General features: G+C 36.7%; 1 protein-coding gene and 2 non-coding genes across 4 annotated transcripts in view; 1 reads left to right on the top strand and 2 right to left on the bottom strand.

Annotated features, from left to right (window-relative positions):
• Positions 1-1,947, bottom strand: part of LOC117991415 (protein split ends-like) — an 87,866-nt gene extending 85,919 nt beyond the window's left edge. The window contains exon 1 of one of the 2 annotated variants that reach the window (XM_034979007.2): positions 1,685-1,947. The gene's annotated coding sequence lies outside the window, so the exon portion shown is untranslated. The remainder of the gene's footprint in view (positions 1-1,684) is intronic. The other variant, XM_069505153.1, reaches the window with a different exon arrangement.
• A 1,397-nt stretch (positions 1,948-3,344) lies between these two features.
• On the top strand, positions 3,345-3,435 carry TRNAY-GUA (transfer RNA tyrosine (anticodon GUA)). Its single transcript is given in 2 exon segments — positions 3,345-3,381; positions 3,400-3,435. It is a non-coding gene; the product is annotated as a tRNA-Tyr (tRNA).
• Positions 3,436-3,666: 231 nt separating this feature from the next.
• On the bottom strand, positions 3,667-3,748 carry TRNAS-UGA (transfer RNA serine (anticodon UGA)). The gene has a single exon. It is a non-coding gene; the product is annotated as a tRNA-Ser (tRNA).
• Between the last annotated feature and the right edge of the window lie 17,850 nt (positions 3,749-21,598).

The following is a 21,598-nucleotide window of genomic DNA, read 5'->3' as shown; positions in this document are numbered from 1 at the left end:
TATTGCCTTGACAGTTTGCCAAAGACCTTATGATATAGGGTTATTTTAAATATAAAGTGGACTTTATAGTCTTCATGATTGGAATATTCACTAGTGATTCGTCCCGAACGAAGACGTCGCTGTATCCCATAATTCCTGATAGTTTATTAACATTATTGTAAAGTTATGTTAAAAATACTGATACCTACTCATTAAAAATTAAATAATTTCCTTTCTTTATGATATTTATCTAATTTTAGTATTTGTTGTTCAAATCTGTACATCTGTATAAGTATACAAAATGCAAAGTCCTGACTGATTGACTTAATTGGGGCCGATTCTCTTATACACAATCTCTAAACTAAACTAAACTAACAGGTCTAAATCTAGTGCTATCCTTTTCCACATGCAACATTATGAAAGGGATAGCAATAGATTTAGACGTGTCTTTTTAGTTTAGTTAAGAGATTGTGTACAACGGAATTAGTCACATTATCAACGCACAGCCTAAACCGCTGGTTCTAGAGTCTAAAGATATGAAATTTGGAAGGTGTGTTATTTGTAAAGAGTAGGTACCTATCCAATAAGAAAAGATTTTTCGAAATTCTACCCCTAAGTGGGTCAAATGGGAGTTTGAAATTTATGTAGTCCATGCGGATGAAGTCGCGAGCATAAGCTAGTAGTACAGGATATAACTGAAATTATACACCAGTTTCAGTTTCTAATATTATGTAGCCGTTTTTGACATAATAATAAATTATAGCGTCGAATTCAGTCTCCACTTTTTCAGAAACACAGCAGGTTCCTACTATATGGTATCTAGAAAAAACGGACTGAATTGAGAACCACCTCCTTTTTGGAAGTCGGTTAAAAATAACAGTTTTGACGCAGAAAGCTTTAAAAATAAGAAGAAATTGATTGTAGTCAATTAAACTGAGAATTATCCATAATGTTCTCAAAGGTGTGTGAAGTCTGCCAATCCGCACTTGGCGAGCGTGGTGGACTATGGCCAAACTCTTCTTATACTGAGAGGAGACTCGTGCTCTATAGTGAGCCGGCTATGGGTTGATCATGATGATGATGATTATAGGAATAAGAAAAACTTGAATATAGAGACGATTGGATGAGTTTCTTTCCTAAATTATAAAGATTTAAATTGAATTGAAGAACAGAGAGAAGAATTTCTCTTAAAAATCACTGATGTAGAAATTGTATTTTCCAGATCACTGATTTTGTCAAGATGATGTGATGACTTAGATACAATGATCCAATCCACACTCCACACTATAAGTATACCTTATGTGGGCGTTCAATATTGAATCAGTAGGTACCTAATAGGTTTTTGATCAAGCGAAGATTTTTGGAGTAACGATTTCCATTTTCTTACTAGGATTAGTACCTACTGAATGTGGCGTTCTGTTGACTGAAAGTCGCAACAAAGCAACCAGCCAAATTCAAATAATATGCAATGTACCAAAACTCTTACCAAAACAAGGCAATAAATTATCATATTTTGTTGTTTACCGATTACATTTATTACATTGCACATGCAATCTCAAAATTACCCTGAACAATACATAATGAAAGAGCATTTTTCTGAATGGTTCTTTGTGACCGACACGCGAAGTATAATTTGCCACATGAAGGCCCATATGCATGTGACATTTCACAAGGGTAACCTGCGACCTTAGTCACTACAACTCACCTCACAAAAACAACCAGCACTAGAGTCAATCACACTACAAAGGAAGACACTACGGGTAGCGCAGTCACGTGTTCACTTACATGCGTTATGCGGCTAAATTGACATATTGCGGTGACACACACATTCGATAAACATGTTTGGGGGCATCTTTTTATTGATGAAACTGCTCCCGGCTTCAGAGGAGACGTTGTGGGACCCCGGGGCCGTACGCCAGGCGAGCGCGCTAGCCGGCGCGCCGCCTTACTTTGACTGATATAACGTTTTTTGCGCAGACGCGGTGAGAAGCAAGGATCGGCCGAAATTCACCCGACCTCTCCCTTGGAAGAACATCATAACCACCGCGTGTACTACTCCCGAAAACATCTTCAATCCCAAATTGAACAGAGCCGTTTTTGGTCCAAATCTAAAACGGAGCTTTGGCCATCTTCGAGTTGGGTTTGCGCGTGCCGCACTGCACACGTTGGTAATTAAATATGTGTTTGACAATACAGCGGAGGCTGTGCCGTGAAGCTGATGACGTCAGTGTGCCAAAGAGCGGGATGAACGCGCTATTAGACAAATTTTTGAAGCAGCAACGGGCACAGGCTTGCATCTACGGTTGCGCGAAATGAGGTTAGGTGAAGCCTTGACTCTCTTTAGAAAATTAGCATTTGTTCGAGACTTTGTATAAGTTGAAATGAATAATTCTTTTTCTTCTTTGAATACCTAGAAAGTACCTAGAAAGTAGTTAGTAGGTACTTTAATTTCTTACTTAAATTATGCGCTTACATACATTTCGGCGATTCCTTATGGTATGTAGATATCTAGAAGTTGTGAAAGGTTATTTTGAGGTAGATTTGCATAGGTAGGCAGTAACTAGGCTGAGATATTTTCATCGGAGCTATTTTGCGCGGGATGTTGACCTGCGGGTTCAAGAGCTTTGGTCGTATATGCAAACAATGAAGATGAAAATATCTCTGCTGTTTACATCTATCGATAGACATTTTATAAAATACTTGCTGACACCCGCGATTTCGTTCGCGTAGGCCGTAGCTATAGGTCCCGTGGGAACTCTTTCCGAGATAAAAAATAGCCTATGTGTTAATCCAGAGTATAAACTATCACCATTCCTTTCAGCTCAATTCGTCCAGTAGTTTTTGAGTGAATGAGTAACAAACATACACACACATACACCTTTCGCTTTTATAAATACGTGTGATTAAAGATAGCTATCTATACTTACTAATATTATAGAGAGGTAAAGTTTTAAAGTTTGTTTGTAGAGGGTAATCTTTGGAACTACTAAACGGATTTTGAAAATTCTTTCACCAGTAAGTAGAAAGCTACTTATTTTCAAAAAAATTAGACAGATATAACGGTACTGCAGTACCTACGTGGCAGAAAATAATGTATCTTTTAGAATGAGATTTTGAAATTTTTACTATTTGTTGTTATAGCGGCAATAGAAATACACATTCTGTGAATATTTTTGAAATTTTTGAATATATTTGAATATTTGAATTATTTGAAAAATGAAAATTTGCTGGCAGACAGACGGACGGTTGGATGGATGGACAGCGGAGGCTTTTTAAAAAGGCCTATTATAAGATATTATTATGACGTGGTTTGAATTTCATTTACTATGTGTATACTTATGTAAAATTTTATGTATCAATCACAACCTTCGATAGCTCAGTTGGTAGAGCGGTGGACTGTAGAGGATTATCATCACTGTCATCCATAGGTCACTGGTTCAAATCCGGTTCGAAGGAATTCGTTTTGCTTTTTCGCATTTATTTTTAAGTTTAATTTTTAGTTTTTTTTAATTTTATTTAATAATTTATTTTACAAAAAAATACGAATTTGATTAGTTGTGTTGTATTAAGAACATAGAATTACTGAATTATAAAGTTTTTTTTCTTTTCAAAATGAATAAATGACCATAATAAATTATGGCCATTTTTGTTTTATAAAATTCACTTTGGAAACCGATAACAAAAATCCGCTGCGGACAGGATTCGAACCTGTGCGGGTAGAACCCAATGGATTTCAAGTCCATCTCCTTAACCACTCGGACACCGCAGCTTGTAGAAGAGATGATCAAATTACTTAGTAGTATTCATAATAAAATCCAGGTTAGGCGGTTCACTTCACACACACACACGGTGAAAATATAAATAAATGAGAAATTATCGACCTTGATTGTCGCAAATCAATTGCCAAGTTTTGCAATATAAAGCGGTTTGTATTTTTATGGATATTTTTTTATGTTAATTATCCGTTTTCAGTCTTGTGTCACAGCGCAGTACCTACTATCAATACGTAAGCCATACGAAATGTCTTTTTCAATCGTCATTAAAAAATCATCTTGGGAAGCGCCATCTAGTGTGTATTTTTAAAAACATTTTCTTAGTTATCTACTGCACACAAGATGGCATTGCTTTACATAATTACTTTGTCTACTCATCGCTAGATGTCACTAGTCTTTCAGTTTACTTTGTTTAAAATAGACTGATATTTTGATGAATACGTTTTACACTGGATACCTACGATATTTTCACGACTTGATTGTGTCAGTGCGTGGCGCAAGTAATTATCTTATTTATTCTATCTATATAATATCTAATATAATATTTTTTAAGATATACCGTAAACTACCTCTGGTCACAGAATATAATATAATAGTGCTCTGGTTTCCTCGTACTTCTGGCACATGAGTAGATGTACCTACCTAACTATCTGATCAAATTCTTGAACAATGCTTGCACAAAATAATAATACCTATGTAGGTAGATACCTACGTCCTACGTACCTACTTAAATAATTCAAGCTAAATAATATTATTTTATTGCTGCGGTACGATCATCGATGTGTAAGATATTTAAAAATCCACTCCAAAGAATAAATATAAATAAACCATATTACCTAGTACAAATAAGTGTAGTTAGTTGACAGTTGCACTTTCAGTTTGCAATATTATAGGCATAAACTAAGAAAATATGAAAGTAACTGCCATACTGGACACTGGACTGGGCCCACTATTCTAGTGACACGAGTTTTTGTCGATTTAGGCAAAAGTTTTAGTAGGCATCGTAAGTAACTTTTTGTCATGGTCATAAAAAAGTAGCTTTACCATTTTCTTTGGAAACGCTAATTTATGGTATAAGAGTAGTTTACCTGCTTGCCTTGTAAACTAGAAGAGAATATTTTGTCTACATGTCTAATGATTTCTACTCTAAGTAGTAAGTTTAGTAGCTACTTAACTCAATAACTAAGCACTAGTGCATTGATTTTTAATTTTGGAGTTTTTTTCCATAAACGTCAGAATACCACTTGCGCTTAAAAACCCTATTAAGTAATATGGCGAGCCATAAATTCTGAAACAAGCGACTGTAGCGTTGGACTCTCCCAGAACTTACAAGTTATAAGATTAGCCCTACCTGATTTACGCTATCATGACAGCATTAATTTATGCTTGAATTTATGTTTTCTTAAAGTTTTTCTTACTTTTCAAGTGTTTCTTTCATAAGCTGTTAGATCTAAGTTCTTTCGCACAGCTTATCCGTCTAAATTTGCATGCTGTAGCGTGCTGTAGCCGCCTTTAATTTCAATCATATAAGAACTTAGCACCTAGGATTTGAAAAATGTAATTTTTTTGTATGATTCAGTTGGTGGTTCAGTAAAAAATTAAAACAAAAATGACTACTACAACAGTCATCAATCTAACTAGACACCGAATAAAAAAAATTGGTATTATAGGTATAAACTGTATGAGGGTTGAATGTTGAATAGGTACCTACGTTCACCAAAAAAAAATAACAAAAGCAAAGCTTGTCACTTCCCTAAAAAATACCTAATTAAAGTTTTTATATTCATTCGTTTAGAAAAATCCATCTATTCTAATCTAACACAATAGGTTTAGTTCTTCTGCTCCATCAACAATTATTAGTATTTGGTTAGGCGTGAAGGTCGCTAGACTTCCTAGATTGCTACGAGTAGATAGGAACATGAACAGTACCTACTTGAATCATCATGATCAACCCATCACCGGCTCACTACAGAGCACGAGCATAGGTCTTTTCTCAGAGTGAGAAGGGCTTTGTTTGACCATAGTCTACCACGCTTGCCACGTGCGGATTTGTAGACTTCACACACCTTAGAATTTGAGGTTTCCTCACGATGTTTCCTTCACCGTTAAAGCAAGTGATATTTAATTAATTAAAACGCACATAGCTCCGAAAAGTTAGAGGTGCGTGCCCGGGATCGAACCCCCGACCTACGATTAGAAGGCGGACGTCCTAATCACTAGGCTATCACAACTTCCTACTTGAATACTTACTGTAAAACTGTTTAAAGCTTTTTTCCTGAATTTCTTGTAACTTACTTGGTAATGTATTATATTGTAGATTATAGTTTTATTATAAGTATAGGTAACGGGTAAGTACAGTCAAAGGCCAAAACTCGTTTAGCACCTTCAACTTGCACTGCACGGCACGAGTGTGCGCACATCTGAGTGATTGTGTCGCGTGTTTATAGAAAAGGTTATAAGTGCGACTGGTTTTTGATGCAATAGTTTTGCGGAATTGCTACTCCAATTCTGAGGCCGACCGTACATAATATCATGATTAATTTGACTATTTTCCCGTTGTATGAGTCCCGTCCCGTCGTGAGTCGTGACCACGACTCATGCAACTCATGCAACTGAGTCGAAATATCGACAACCAAAATCGACAAAATTAAATAATTAATCGTGGTTAGTACCTACTCAGGTCGTTAAACCGCGAAATAAGTTTAAAATCACCAAATAACTGGTACTTGATAATAATACACCTTATTTACACCAAAAATAAAAGAAACAAAGATACCTAGGTCCTTGTACGGTTGTAAACTTGTAACATTGGTTCGTTGATACGCATTTACACATGTAATAAACAGAGAACATAAACTCTTAACTTCATCACGTTTCACTTAGAGACGCGGATGGACAGGACATAAAAACAAGTGTACAGGGATAGCTCGTAAAAGTTGCATTAGAAAGCCCTTACTAAATGTAAGCAATAGGCCATAGGTACAGGCGAGAGAATAACACTTTAAAGTTCATTTTATTAATAAAAAAAAAAAACCGGCCAAGTGCGAGTCAAACTTGCGCACCGAGGTTTCCTTACTAAAGTCGTATTTTTTCGACACTTTGCACGATAAATCAATAACTATTATGCATAAAAATAAATAAAAATCTGTTTTAGAATGAACGGGTAAAGCCCTTTTATAATGATACCCACTTGGTATAGTTATCTTACTTTGAAAAATAAAAATATTAATTATTTGTTCATGAACACAATATTTTCATTTTCTTTTTGTGATGTAACCACAAATTCATCCACCTACACAAACCTACCACATTTCATGACTCTAGGTCAACGGGAAGTACCCTATAGGTTTTCTTGACAGACACGACGGATAGACACACGTTGTGCTTGTGCTAGAATACGAGTGGTTAGTCTGTTTAGGCCGTTTTAATACAAGAGGTACAACAATATTATTTCCACACTATCTTATGTTAGCGACTTCGTCCACGTGGACTACATAAATTTCAAACACCCATGTAACTCACTTAGGGGTGGAATTTCGAAAAATTCTTTCTTAATGGATACGTACTCTTTACAAAGAACACGCCCTCCAAATTTCATGTCTATAAGACCAGCGGTTTAGGCTGTGCGTTGATTAATAGGTATAAGTATAAGCAGTGGCGTGCAGGTCATAGAGGCATAAATGCACTGCATACCCCAGTTGTAATAGCTCAATGCATATTTTTCATTAGGACCTGCCAGTAAATAGGTTCCTACCTAACTAATGCCTACCCTGGCTTCAAACACTGTGCACGGCACTGAGTATAAGTCAGTCAGTCGGGACTTTGAATTTTATTAATACAGATTCAAGTTTTCACTGCGATTGTATTTGGTTAAATCCGAAACGTAAATGCCTCAAGATGGACTTGAAAAGCGTAGGTGAGGCGCTTAAATCTTCCAACAAGGTTTCTTTATGCTCGTTTTATAGTTATTGAATTTTATTATTGTCGTTTAAAATGAAATTTTGCTTAAAAGCTTTTAGAGAAACTATACGATTCTGTTTTCAGCTTTATACTACGTCTCTCGGGCCCGAAATTAGACATAGAAATACAAAGATTTCTTATTCTAATAAACTTTTGATGTAGATACTACAATCAAAATTTTGAAACCTAGGCCAAGACAGCTTTAAATTATAGTCATGGTATTTTTTCCACGTATTTTCAAGTGTTATATTTTATAATATTATATTGAGATGAAAAATCGATGTGGGCAATGTTGGCTACAAGTCTGGATTACTTTGCCCGCTATCAAAATCGAACAAATTTTGATTTAAATTAACAACCATTTGTTCGTTTTGATGGCGGGCAAAGTAATCCGGACTTGTAGCCAACATTGCACAAAATTTGAATTATCAAAAAAATCACAAAACGAATTTGCTTATAAATTGCTTTTTGGGCAAAGTAGCATTAAATGACAAGGGTAACTTTACCATTTCGTCATGATCAACCCATCACCGGCTCACTACAGAGCACAGGTCTCCTTTCAGAGTGAGAAGGGTTTTGGCCATAGTCTACCACGCTGGCCAACTGCGGATTGGCAGACTTCACACACCTTTGAGAACATTATGGAGAACTCCCAGGCATGCAGGTTTCCTCACAAAACGCACATAACTCCGAAAAGTTAGAGGTGCGTTCCCGGGATCGAACCCCCGACCTCCGATTAGAAGACGGACGTCCTAACCACTAGGCTACCACAGCTTACTATACCATATAGGATGAGGAAACCACGTAGGTAGGATTTAGGAAGGTGGACCCTCCCTTTAATAAATTGATGACAATAAAGTTCTATCACTATATTATTTTCCTTATTTTGTATCAATCAATTTAATATAACATACAACCTACATACCTTATTAGGTAGATATTTGTTTCTACTCGTAGGTACAATGTGCGTATTACCACAGAATAATATTATACCTACGTAATTGTAGATACTATAGCATTACGCACAGTAGGTACCTACCTACGACTAGTACAAACGTGATTCCGCACACGTATCACGTTTTTTGAAAACATGAAGTAGGTTCTATGATCTATGAGCTATAATATTACCTATATTTTTAAACTAGTAAGGTGCGTGGGTGCGCGGACCACTGAAGTGGTCAGCGAGCAAGCAGCGTAGCTTTTACAAAGCTTTTACAAAACGCGGACCTTGTCTTAAATAAGATTTTTTTATAGTCATATATTTTGTATGGAAAAATAAATTCCGCCATCTTGAATTTTTTTCTATTCATCGAGTAGACCTTTGGATCCTGATCATCTTTTGCTAAGAAACCACTCTTCCATCTTTTATACTCTCCGAGATGGACACCGACGAAGTTTGTATGGCGGCCATCTTTTTTTCGCCATTTTGAATTTTTTTTCAGTTTTTTATTTTTTTATTTTTTAATATATTATATATATTAATATAATATATATATATTATTATATTAATATATTAATATGTACAGTATGGGGATTGTGGATATCACCGTTTTTAGGATTCCGTATTGAAACTAGGAATACAGATACGCCAAAGATAAGCAACTAGCGTGGCAACTAATTATATTCCCTCTTGCTTAAGCAGAGGTAGGTACTTACTTGTGAAATGTTATTCCTTCTATTTTAGGTTCGCTTCGGCTATTGAAGCCTAGTATACTGCAACCCACCAACTTCAAAAAGAAAAATTGTAAGTGAATTTTCAAAACAAATCAATTATTTCTATAAAATACTTGAGTCAACCTACGAAGTAGTACTTAGAAATTCTTTGGAGTCAACATAACTGCACTTCATGTTGTTTGTCAAAATCTCACGTACAAAATACATTTTGACAAAAAAACTGGCCACGGTGATAAGGACAAAAAATAATCAATCGTCACGTTCTAATAAGAGCTTAAATGCATTTAGCTATCTCGCTTTAACAGTAAGAGTTACACCAAGGAACATATTTACTCTAGGGAGAGTTACACTGTGGCTACTTCTACAATTATTTATTTTCACTTACCAACTTACAGTACTTACGATTTGTATTCGTAATTTCGTTTGTTGTGGTTATGTCGCGTGCGCTCGCTGAATAAACTGACGCAGTTTATGCAGAATTCGCTGAGGATCAGTTAACAATGACGTTAATCGACGTCATAAATATCTTTGTGAAATGGGTATTCCTTTACAACAACCTGTAGGTACAAGTACCTTTTTCTGTAGACACAATATTCAGAAAAATCTATTTTGGGTTCCGTACCTCCATGGCAAAAAGGAACCCCTATAGGATCACTTTGTTGTCTGTCTGTCTGTCGTGTCTGTTAACGAACCTATAGGGTAATTCCCGTTGACCTAGAATCATGAAATTTGGCAGGTGCCAGGTAGGTAATATTCTTTATTAATTCTGTATTACGGAACTCTCGGTGCGCGAGTCTGACTCGCACTTGGCTGATTTTTTTTCTAAGTTGATCTCTAGTTGGTAAGTTTGGCAAAATTGGCTCACTCAGTTATCATAAGGTAGAAGAACTAACAGCTAAATACTAACTATTGTTATTCTAAAACTAACTAACTAACTAACTAACTAACTAACTATGGGCCTATCCGTTTAACCGATTTTGACGAAAGGTACAAAAATAGCTTACGTCCCGATAACGGACATACGCTACATTTTGTTCACATCACAAACAAAGAATTTCAACAAGGTTTGTAAAAACCTAAATCCACGCGGACGAAGTCGCGGATTTCATCTAGTTGTTTAATAGTATCACCGGAATAAACATAATTAATTCACCAGCTTTCCGGATAATATCAGTATCACACGCAAAGGCAATTTGTAAGCCTAATGTAGAATGGAAAAGTGATCGGAAATGCTTTCTTTCGTTGATACGCTTGACTTGAAGTTTGAACAAATGCAGATTTCTCTTTCTATGGAGCTGTTATATACATACCTACTTTAAGAGGGGTATCTTCGTCATGAGCTCCTTACAAACGTAGTTTGGCTCTCATTTTTACAACAAAAAAAATATATTTAAAAATTGTACCACAAAGCTAGCTAATAAATTATCTTTGACTTAACTAAAGGTCGATTATCCCGGTGCCTCCACCACTTACGTATTAGCTAAGGCAGTCGAACATGCTAACCACTAGACCAACGAGGCAACGATGTCCTGGTTTCGATTCCCGGGTCGGGCTAAAAAAAGGTATTGGGCAAGTTAGGACGTTGGCGGTGTGTAACCCCCGAGTGAGAGCATGTAAAGCCGTCGGTCCTACGCCTAATCTCTCGCCGGTTGTGTCGCATTTCCGTCCCATCGGGCTATAAGAGTGCACCTGTTTTGCGCACACACTTGTGCACTATAATCTGACTAAGATAATATATTACATCCCGCAGAGTTAAGATTCTACGGAGATTGGCCGTGGACGGAATTCTGCCGGGAGGAAAAAGAGAAGCACTGGAATAAACAGTGCTATGTTCGACACAACTAAGGTCTTAGCTTAGCATACAGCGCTGAGGTAGCTGAGGGTAGAGTTTGCTCCAAATATCTACCTACTTACTCAAAAGTCAAATCTTATCAAATAATGATAAGAGGGAATTCGGTACATACATAATAAACACGAAAAAGTCCTCATACTAAAGCAGAGATTAGATAAGAATGAAATGGCCATAACAATACTGCGTTGCAACGGTGGAAAATTTTCACATGCTTTTAACGCTGAATATTTATGAGGGAAAGTTAACTTATCAACTAAAACAGCTAAAAGCATTTACCTATGACTTTTTCCTTCTACGAGAAAACTTGTAAAGTACCTACCTTTTTTCATATTATATTTAGGTATATATAGCAAACGAGCACCGCCGCCCATGAAACTGCCAATGCGTTATCCCGTCTTTTCAGAAAATTGTTGAATCGTCCCTTGAATAACCCCAAGCTGAAATACTTAGGTACATACCTACCTATGCAACCAAATAAGAAACGTATTAATAAATTATGCATTAAAATTATATTTAGATGGTAAGTAGGGGTTGTCCACATTATTAGGATGGACATAATCTATGCCACGTTTGATTTGATTTGATTACAGCCCGCTGGACTGATTACCTGAAGAAGATGGCGGGGAGCGGGTCGATGAGGAAGGCGGTGGACCGTCTTTGGTGGCGCGCTCTTATAAAAAGGCCATATGTCCAGCAGTGGACGGATACAGACTTACACATGTTCTATTACTTCTATATTGGTAACATAAGCAGTTAAGGGCAGGCGTAGGTTCACTAATCGTCTTAAAACTAACATGATTAAGCCAGTGATGCGGAAGTCAGGTAATCTTGCCTACACGGGACTTACGGCACGGAGGCCATGTTTGGTTTGGCGAGACCTTAGATAGAGTTTGCGTGGTAAACAATCCCCAACGTTCTTTGTACTAGCCGACCGACTAGCTGATAAATACTAATATTTTACTGGAGTCTGGAGTTTAGACCTCGAATTAAATTTCTCTGTGGTTTTGGATACGTCTCAGTTGACGAAATAAGTACTATTTTCTATTGTAAGTAGATATTCATTAAAGAAGATTAGGAACTGCTCTGATCTATAAACGGTCCTAGACCTAGAGATGAAAGAAGATAAGATCAAGCCCTTTACGGACTCGGGTTCACGAAGTGCTGTAGCGCCGATGATGATGATCACTGTAGGTACATACGATGTGTAGGTATAATAATATGACCTCTAGTATAGTAAGACGTCAGCCCTAGCACCTTACTGAACAATCAGCTGCGCGATTGCGGGAGAATGACAGCTACAATGTCACGATCGCAATAATCTCTGATTGGTTAACGCTCGCTCACTATTGGCTACAATGCATTGTTGCAACAAGAATCGCACAAATTCAGCCAATCAGAACAATTGAGATTGTAATAATGATTGATGCAGGTTTTAGACAATCGCCCTACAGCTATTTAGGGATGGATTTCTCAAAATTATTTAAGTTTTTCAAAAATAATAGGTTTTGTGGATTATAGTGTTTCTGTCTTGAACTACACCCTCACAAGTAGAAACTGACTGAATAATAAGTTGGGTCTGTAAAGTTTGCACGTAGAAACAGAGCAACGTAGTTTCACAAGACAAATACCTACCTAAACAAAAGCGAAAAAAAATTTTCATTGTCACCGCATTGCTCGAGAAGTTGCCATGTTGCCATACGATGAAACATACAAACAACACCAAATACATAGTGACTATTAATTTTTTTATTATAATAAAAACAATACAAATCGAATGACACCGAGCTTTGGCCTCTCAAGGCTATGTATCATCGTTTGGAACCGTGGACTCCCACATAGGCGTGGGTAGGTATAATTAATCAATCAAAAATGTAAGTAAACACCATAACAATGCGAATTTTTTACTACCACATTCATAAGGAATGAAGTTTTTTGTTTATTCTTTGGTACCTAATTAAAGCTAAGATTGATTTATTGCTACTTGTGATGATATTGAAAGCTGTAATTAAAAAAAAGGGTTTTTTGTGTAAGACGTAAAGCGCGCTCTTCACTCACGTGCGAAATGCGGCGTGAAAGCTCATGAAACTACATTGTGCTAGCAACAGAAAACAACATTGTTGTTTCACGCTCTTCACGTACCTATCGGACGAAAAGCCGAAGTGAAATTCTGCGGGCGTTTCGTATCTAATTGAGATACTATTTTTATAGGTAAGCAAATTTACAGATAAGCAAAATAATGATTGAGGATTTATCGCGACAGTACTCGGATACAGATAACCTCGGATTACAGGTAAATGGAGCGCCAAGTTGTCTGGCATACATCCAGCATGCGCCTGGTACGATGCCAAGATCGCCTTCGACCACCTAGGTGGCTGTCGTTGACCTCTGCTCAGTTTATGCTCTATTGAGCAGTTATAATGAACGTACGAATATAAGGTAACGTTTTTTTTTATAATTGACAGGTTTGCGCTTGACTGCGATACTTCTCGCTTGATGTTACATGATAATTCTGTCCGAAATGAAATTCTGTACGCCAGAAGAGAAAATATTATGATAGTGTAGCAAAAGTTCAAAGCTTGAGGCAAAGCCATAAATATTACAAGCTGTTGATGGTATTTATTGATATTAAATGTAAGTATCTTTCTTAGTTTGCATGTTGGCTGGCCGGAGGAATTTTCCCGAATCATTCACGAAATAAAAAGATAGGTATCGAATAGTTTTAGTAACGCAGACTTTCTGAACATTCAACCCTATAAGCTTTGATAAATAATATCCGGATGACACTTTTTCCGACTTTTTTCAGATTTTGTATGTGACTAAGTATTTTAAGCGACAGGTCGAGACGGCAACAGGATATGACGCCCGCACGGGTTAGCCTCTCGACCATTGCCATCAATGCTTCATCAATGCATCATTGCGATTTGCGATCTCGACCTGTCGCGTACCTACAATACCTACCCTTTCACATAGGTGGTATACTTTATCTGAGCTTTCTACATAGAGTATTCAAGGAAAGCTTATGTAAAACCAAAATTGTATTAGGTAACCAATTGTTATCATGTCAAATGCTAAAGCTTTCCTAATTATCATTATAAAGTTTTCAACTTTTAAATACTCGTTGATAAGTCAACGTACCTACTTATATGTATAGCACATTATACAATAATTAAAGGTTGATTTAAATTAATGATAGCGTACATAGTAGTGCGTAGGCGCGACTTTTTACACACAAAAAGCTGAGCTGTCACTGTCCATCAATCAATCATGATCAAAGTGATAATTGAATGTAACGAAAAACAAGTTTAATCTTAAGTATTAATAAAAACTTCACTACTGTAGTCATACATATTGAATTTTATTCTTTACTAGCGCACGCCTTTGTCCGCATGAATTAAGTTTTTTTAAAATTTTGCCGGAGCTCGTCAATTGGGTATTTTCCTACTTTTGAATTTGATGAATATTATCACTTTACTCCTATTACTACTTCCATTCTAATGTTATTAATGTGACAGTGTGTCTGTCATTTTCGATAGAAGCTTGATTTCTTCCGACATTTTGTTCAAATATCGCCATATTTCAACAAATTAACACAAACCAATATTAAACTATACTTATAAACCTTCCTCTTGAATTAGTGTATCTATTGGTGAAAACCGCATTAAAATTCGTTCCGTGGTTTAAAAGATCTACGCGTTCATACATACAGACAGCGGAAAGGGACTTTATTTTATACTATGTAGAGAAAATTAAGTATAATATATTTTACATAGTCAAAATTCGAGAATAATATTAACCTATTGGCATACTTAGTTCTACCAAAATGATAAAATAGTCCTATATGCTAATATTGTTTACAATGATTAAGATTCTGCCTACGTAGTCCGTTATCTAGCTAGACATGTGTAGGTAGACTCTTTATAAAAGACGCTAGTGCCTTCACTGAATAAATGGTTACAAAGCAAACCGCGTTAATCCTAACAATTTTAAGATTAACTCATCAGTAATTGTAGGGTGACCATAGTCCAGAAGTTTTCCCTAGTTTTGTTAATAGGAATAGAGTCAGTTTACACGATAATATGCTTTTATTTCACTTTTACATATTTTATCATCGTATCGACATTATATTATGCGTCACCAGAGAGTTCATAGAGGCGACCAAACCATAGACTACTAGACACACGTCAGAGAGCGCCAGCCCGTTTACAGACGACCAACAGTAACCTAACACCTCCTCCTAACAGTATGTACTATGTACCTAGAGGTCACATTTAGGTACTTCATTGTTACTTGGCCGCGTATCTGAGCAGTCTTGCTCAAAAGTGGAGTTCATAAAGCTTTGTATCCATAGCAGTCGCGAGACAAGGAAGCGCTTCTACCCACGGCAGCTCATGTCCATCTCCATACGTTGCCTCAATCTGAGACTCGCCGTCTCATTAAGCCACCTAACCAACTTTTTAAATAAAATTCTGAGCAAAGTCAAAGTAAGCTCAATATATTATATCAGCTCAGGATCAGTGACAGTGAGGGAGGTCATAGAGTCATAAATGACTCTATGACCTCCTACACGTGCACGCTTGAGCTTCTACACGTCACACGTGTGAGCTTCTACACGTGCAGTCTGTGGGTTGACTATACCCAAAAATCTATAAACGCCCTCCGAGTCCAGTATAATAACATCTTCAGAATAATGTTGGGACTGCCTCGGTACTGTAGCGCGTCCGGTATGTTTGCGGATAACTGTGTAGACGGCTTCTTCGCAATCATACGGAAAAGGATCGCCTCAATTAAAAGTAGGTTGGAGAGAAGTCCCAACATTATCCTGAAGGTGATAGCAGACAGACAGGACAGCGCTCTCAAAGCGTACTGGATGTCTGCATTAGTTAATAAGTATATTAATTATATTAACTAACATAGAATAAGTTTCTTACTAACATACATTATATTATAATATAGTTACTAACATAGGTTAAGATGGTTACTAACATAATATTGTGGGCCTTTGATGTCTGAGGAAATAAAGATTATTTATTTATTTATTTATTTATAAAAGTACTGCTTACTCAAGTTGAAATAACACGATGCTCATTTTGTCATCATTATAGTCAGTAAATTGGTAGGTAGTCTTACTAAATAATTAATATGTTTACCCTTGCTTCAAACTGAGCACATTACTGAGTAACGGAGGTCCTCTTAGCTGATACCTGGCTGAGTTTGTTGTGTGCTCTTCTTAGACCTGGGTGCATTTGGAACCTTAATTTTAAGTTTACGTACTCAAAATTATCGCCATTATCACCTATCTATCAAAAAGATCATCTGACTATCAAAAAGAGTACCTACATTAGTACCTACTTTGAATAAATAATTTGAATTTTTAATATTGAGTACCTAGGTACCTACACTGTATGCATTGTGTCCCTGGACCGAGAGATGATGGTCACCCTAAGTTTGCATATTCAGTCGCCCACGTGTGGAGGTTTTGCACATGATGCGTCGAATACAATTAACTCTTTTCGTCCCACGGGTGTCGTTGAACTGAACCGCCATTGTTTCAGTATCTCGGGATTGGGAAAGGTTTCTACTAATTAGCTGTGTATGAATTATACGAGGTCGGGCATACCGATCTATCTAATTTAAAAAATACATAATAAGCATTTCAGTAAAAAAATAAGATTCTGCACCTCTCCACCGGCCAAAATATATCATTATTTAGAATTATATATCGATGGCTATATAATTTGGATGGCTTTTAGAAGGCTTGTATAAGTCCCGCAAATTGCTAATACGCGTGGCCGCCATTTTAGTGACGTCAGCACTAGACTGAAGTTTCGAGCTGATGGTACCTATATTTTTACTTAACTATACGTCACATCACGTCAAAATGACGTCATTTCGAGGTTAATGAGACATGATTCCAGCGCAATAGCAATTTGCGGGACTTATACCTAGCTTGTAGACTTGTAGGCTTGTAAAACTTTATGGGTAGGTTAGGTACCACGTAAGGTAGGATCTAAATTTAAATTAAGTAATTAATTACAAAGATGATTAAGTTATAATTTAATTTCGTGTACAGTCGTCAGTGGAACAGTGGAACATTTGAAAACAAAATGAACGTTAGGTCGGTTCTCGGTTCCCACAAAGCTAAGTATATTCGCGCGTCAGTATTAATTTGGGTGTTTACTAAATATTCTAGTACAATAGCTGGTCGGCGACCTATAACAAAGGAGAGGATGTAACTGTATACAATCGCAATGTTTATACAAACACACTTCCGCGTAGTGTGTAAAGTAGTTTTGGCTAACGATTTGTTCCTCTGTTCTCCTTTGACGGCTGATTTGCAAGTTGTTCTTATCAGGCCTTTGATTGAGCCGATGCCGCTAACAAAAGGTATCTAGGTACTTAATTTATTATTATAGATACTTTAAAGTAGGTACCCATACCTCTTAGAAATGAGATATTCGAATGATAGGCAATTTTTATTCAAAATTAGATATGGAAGGTAAATACATGTACTTACGGTACCTATTTTGACTTAAGTAAGTAGGTATGTATCTTCACGATCTACCTTCGCTCGGCGTCTTTCAGGTTCTTCAAGCGGAAACATAGGGAATAGGGATGACATCTGTCCAGATAAACTTGAAAAGTAATATCTATCTAAAATATGTTAAATCACATAGGATTTGAAAAAAAAATAAGAATCGAAAACGCAGTTATTCCCAAAAAATGTCACAATAGGTATTTTCTGCCGCGTAAGTAAAGTAAGTAACTTTCTACTTAGGAATTTTAAATCGATTAATTTTTATCAACGGACTTTTTATTTGGAATCTTTATACTTATAGCTTTAATAACAGTCCAAATTCAGTTAGTTAGCTTAGGTAAACCTACTTTGTAAAAAAAATTTTCGCCTTTGTAAACGTTTGTATTTGTCTTCTAACGCCGTTAGTAAAAGGACATTGTTCTAACGGTTGACCAATTTAATTTAATTTTCTGTTGAATTTTGTGGGAATTAAATTAATGGAACGTCATAACGGCCTAAATAGAGGCCATTAGTTTGAATTAATTTGAACAAAAAAAGATGAAGTGTATGCAATTAAATCTCATACGTTTATCTTTTACAACAACAGAACACATAGACTTGCCGTCAAATAGCTGTCTTGCTTTATCATATTCTTGTGGTATTCTTTTATACACATGTGCGCGCACTCATTACATCTACAAGAATATAACTAAATTTAGATTTAATTTAGATTTAAGTTATTTTTTAAATATAATTGTCTATCACTTTTTAAAAATTATATAACTAAATTAAAAAAAAAATCCCAACGAGTCACACCGAGAGTAACATGTTACTCGTTGGGAATTACAATGTATAAAAAAGTTGCAACCAGTAACAGTGTGACTCGATGGGAGAAAAATTTCGATGAGCTCCTAACGAGTAACACTGTGACACGATTGAGTGTGACTCATTGGGAACCTTTCATCATCGAAACGGCTAGGTATTGTCGGCCCGGTCATTTATCCGTCCGCGTCGCGTCGGTGCGTTACGACGCTTATGCCACGTTCAGGGAGATGCGGGGCGTTGCGCGGTGCGTTGTGCGTAGCACGGCCCATTAAAACTTACTTATGCTTACAAATAATATGGGAACCATAGGAGATCGTTCATGCAGAAATGATGTCACGCGCGTTTGACTTCCTAACGACCTAAATTATAATCAGTCTATGTATAAAAGTACCAACTGTCGATAGGTTACTGAGCAACGTCGTTATTTGTGTGTCAAAAAAATCTAATGTTGGTTAGAAGCAGCGTTACTTTGCGGAAATCCATGATATTATAGAAGAAACGTAAAGCTTCATCATCATCATGATCAACCCATCGCCGGCTCACTACAGAGCACGGGTCTCCTCTGATAAAGGTACGTAAAGCTATTGGCTAAAATCTATCCACTTTGCAATTCTGCATTGTGGTCTGTGGAGTCTACATTTCCTGAGAATGCTCCGGTGTTGGCGTGAAATGCACGTTGAGAGTGTTCTAGAAGGTGTGTGTGGTGTTGTGTGTTCATGCTGCACATTGTGCCATACAGATTTAGCGGATTATAGCGAATTGCTGCAGGTTCCTTGTAAAAAATATAATTCATTACACAATTCTTGATAAATAGCAACGTTGCTAAGTAAGCTATCGACAGATTACGGATAGAATTGATTATTATTAATATTAATTGGTTGTAATGCGGGGTTGCTCATGTACCGCTGCAGGCACCCACCACCGTTTCGCTGCCACCCGCCTTTCCAGAACTGAAAAACCGCAAGACGCGCCGCGCTACGCCCCGCGTCTTTCTAAACGAGGCCTAACAGACAAGGAGAAGGCAATTGCAACCCATCTTCCATGAAATAACGCCATCTTCTCATATTATATTATTTTGGTAACACGATACGTGGAACAGATCGTTATTTGACACTGTCCCAAACATTAACAAGATAAATGAGTTCAAAAATCAAGATTAAGAGCCAACTTGCGATTCTCGGAAACTGATCTTTGGAGCCATTTGTTTGAATCGAAACATAAATTACCTATAATGTATCAGTTTTCTTACTGTGACCTTTCTGATGACCTGTTATGTATAGTCGCAGCTTCTTTGATAATAGTTTAGTGTGAGTTGATTCTTTTTATAACGAAGGAGAGGCTAAGGCACAGCGCTAATCTGCAGACTGGAGTCTCCTCTCCTCTGTCCTTCTATAAATTTAGATATATTATTATAGTATGGATGGATACGGATTAGTAGATATGGGTTAGGTTTAGATTGTGATAATTGCATGTTTAATGTGGCCTGTTCAGTGTTCATTGCTCGTGTTTATATTATGTGCGCTTGTTTCATCAATTGCTCTCAAATCAGTGAGCATGGTTCAGGAAGCGCGATTAGTGCGCGTGCGCCGTGAAGGTTGCAGATAAACGCTTCCTAGGCAGTTAGCCACGTGGGCCTACTGCGTGCTTCTGCTCCCACGGTTAGGTCTTATGGGATAGTGCCTAGATTATGCATCTGTAGAGACTTTTTTTAGTACTTAGTTGTATCTACTACTCCCGCATGTCCCCGCGTGGATTCAGGTTTTTAAAACTTTTCCGGGTTTCATATCCAATTAAAAGCATTATAATCATCATATACCTAATATTCAGCGTTTTCTCTGAACTCAATAAATCATGCGCTTCTAGGAAATGCAGCATAATATTATTATAATGAATATCGGGATAAACATGGAAAATAAACGCTATAGGAATGTTTCCAAATAGGAAACTCTGCCCACGAAGTTTCCGTTGCAACTTGCAAATCTAGTAAATGAGGAAATTTACTGACTGCACACAAGTTGGTAAACAAACAACATGCAAAAACATCCTGTGAGATCAAAACTGTAAGAATAAAATTGTGTAATCCATGTCCTCCATGTTAATATTATTATAAATTAGATGATGCCCGCGACTTCGTCCGCGTGGATTTAGGTTTTCAAAAATCCAGTGGGAACTCTTTGATTTTCCGGGATAAAAAGTAGCCTGTCTTTTCCCGGGCTACCAAATTTCGTCAAAATCTGTTGGCTGCAGTCTATTGGTTTTGCTATAAACTAACAACTTGCACACAGAACATACCTACTTGTTCTACGAGTATTTTCAGTTTCATAACTGTATGGTAACATTTTGTAATGTGAATTACACAACCTTACACGTTATACGGGTTGGAAAGTATTATCGCTATTTTTCTGTTTTAACGATTGCTAAATTCTAGTGTAATTTCGTGTTATCATTGAACCAACGGACTCGTAGGTACATTTTTAAAATTCAAATTCCAATTGCAAAATATTTGTGCATAATAACAATCTCATTTAGTTTGTACTTAGAAGGTTTTAGTTTGACTGTAATTTAAATATTTGGACGATATTTAGTTTTATAGTTATAGTATGTACAATGTACATAATATATAAGTAGTATCAGCGGTCCAATTTATTTATTGTGTTTTAATTGAGCTTTATTTTTGTTCGTTTTTAATTTTTAGGTTTCCGTACCTCAAATGGAAAAACAGAATCCTTATAGGATCACTTTGTTGTCTGTATGACTGTCTGTCTGTCAAGAAACCTACAGGGTGGGTACTTCCCGTTGACCTAGAATCATGGAATTTGGCAGTAGGTCTTATAGCAGACCTATTATGGGGAAAAAATCTGAAAACCGTGGTTACATCACACCAAATAAAATTAAATTGTGGTCATGAACTAATAATTAGTGTTTTCAATTTTCAAAGTAAGATAACTAGGGTAATTCCGGGGGAGATGGCCGTACGGGAGAGATGGCCAATACATAAAAAATCGACAATTAAACAGTAAA

The sequence above is a fragment of the Maniola hyperantus genome, chromosome 19 (genome assembly GCF_902806685.2).
Source record: "Maniola hyperantus chromosome 19, iAphHyp1.2, whole genome shotgun sequence".
In the NCBI taxonomy this organism is placed as follows: Eukaryota; Metazoa; Arthropoda; class Insecta; order Lepidoptera; family Nymphalidae; genus Maniola; species Maniola hyperantus.
Note: the sequence above shows the minus strand (reverse complement) of the source record. Positions and strands in the feature narration are given on the sequence as shown.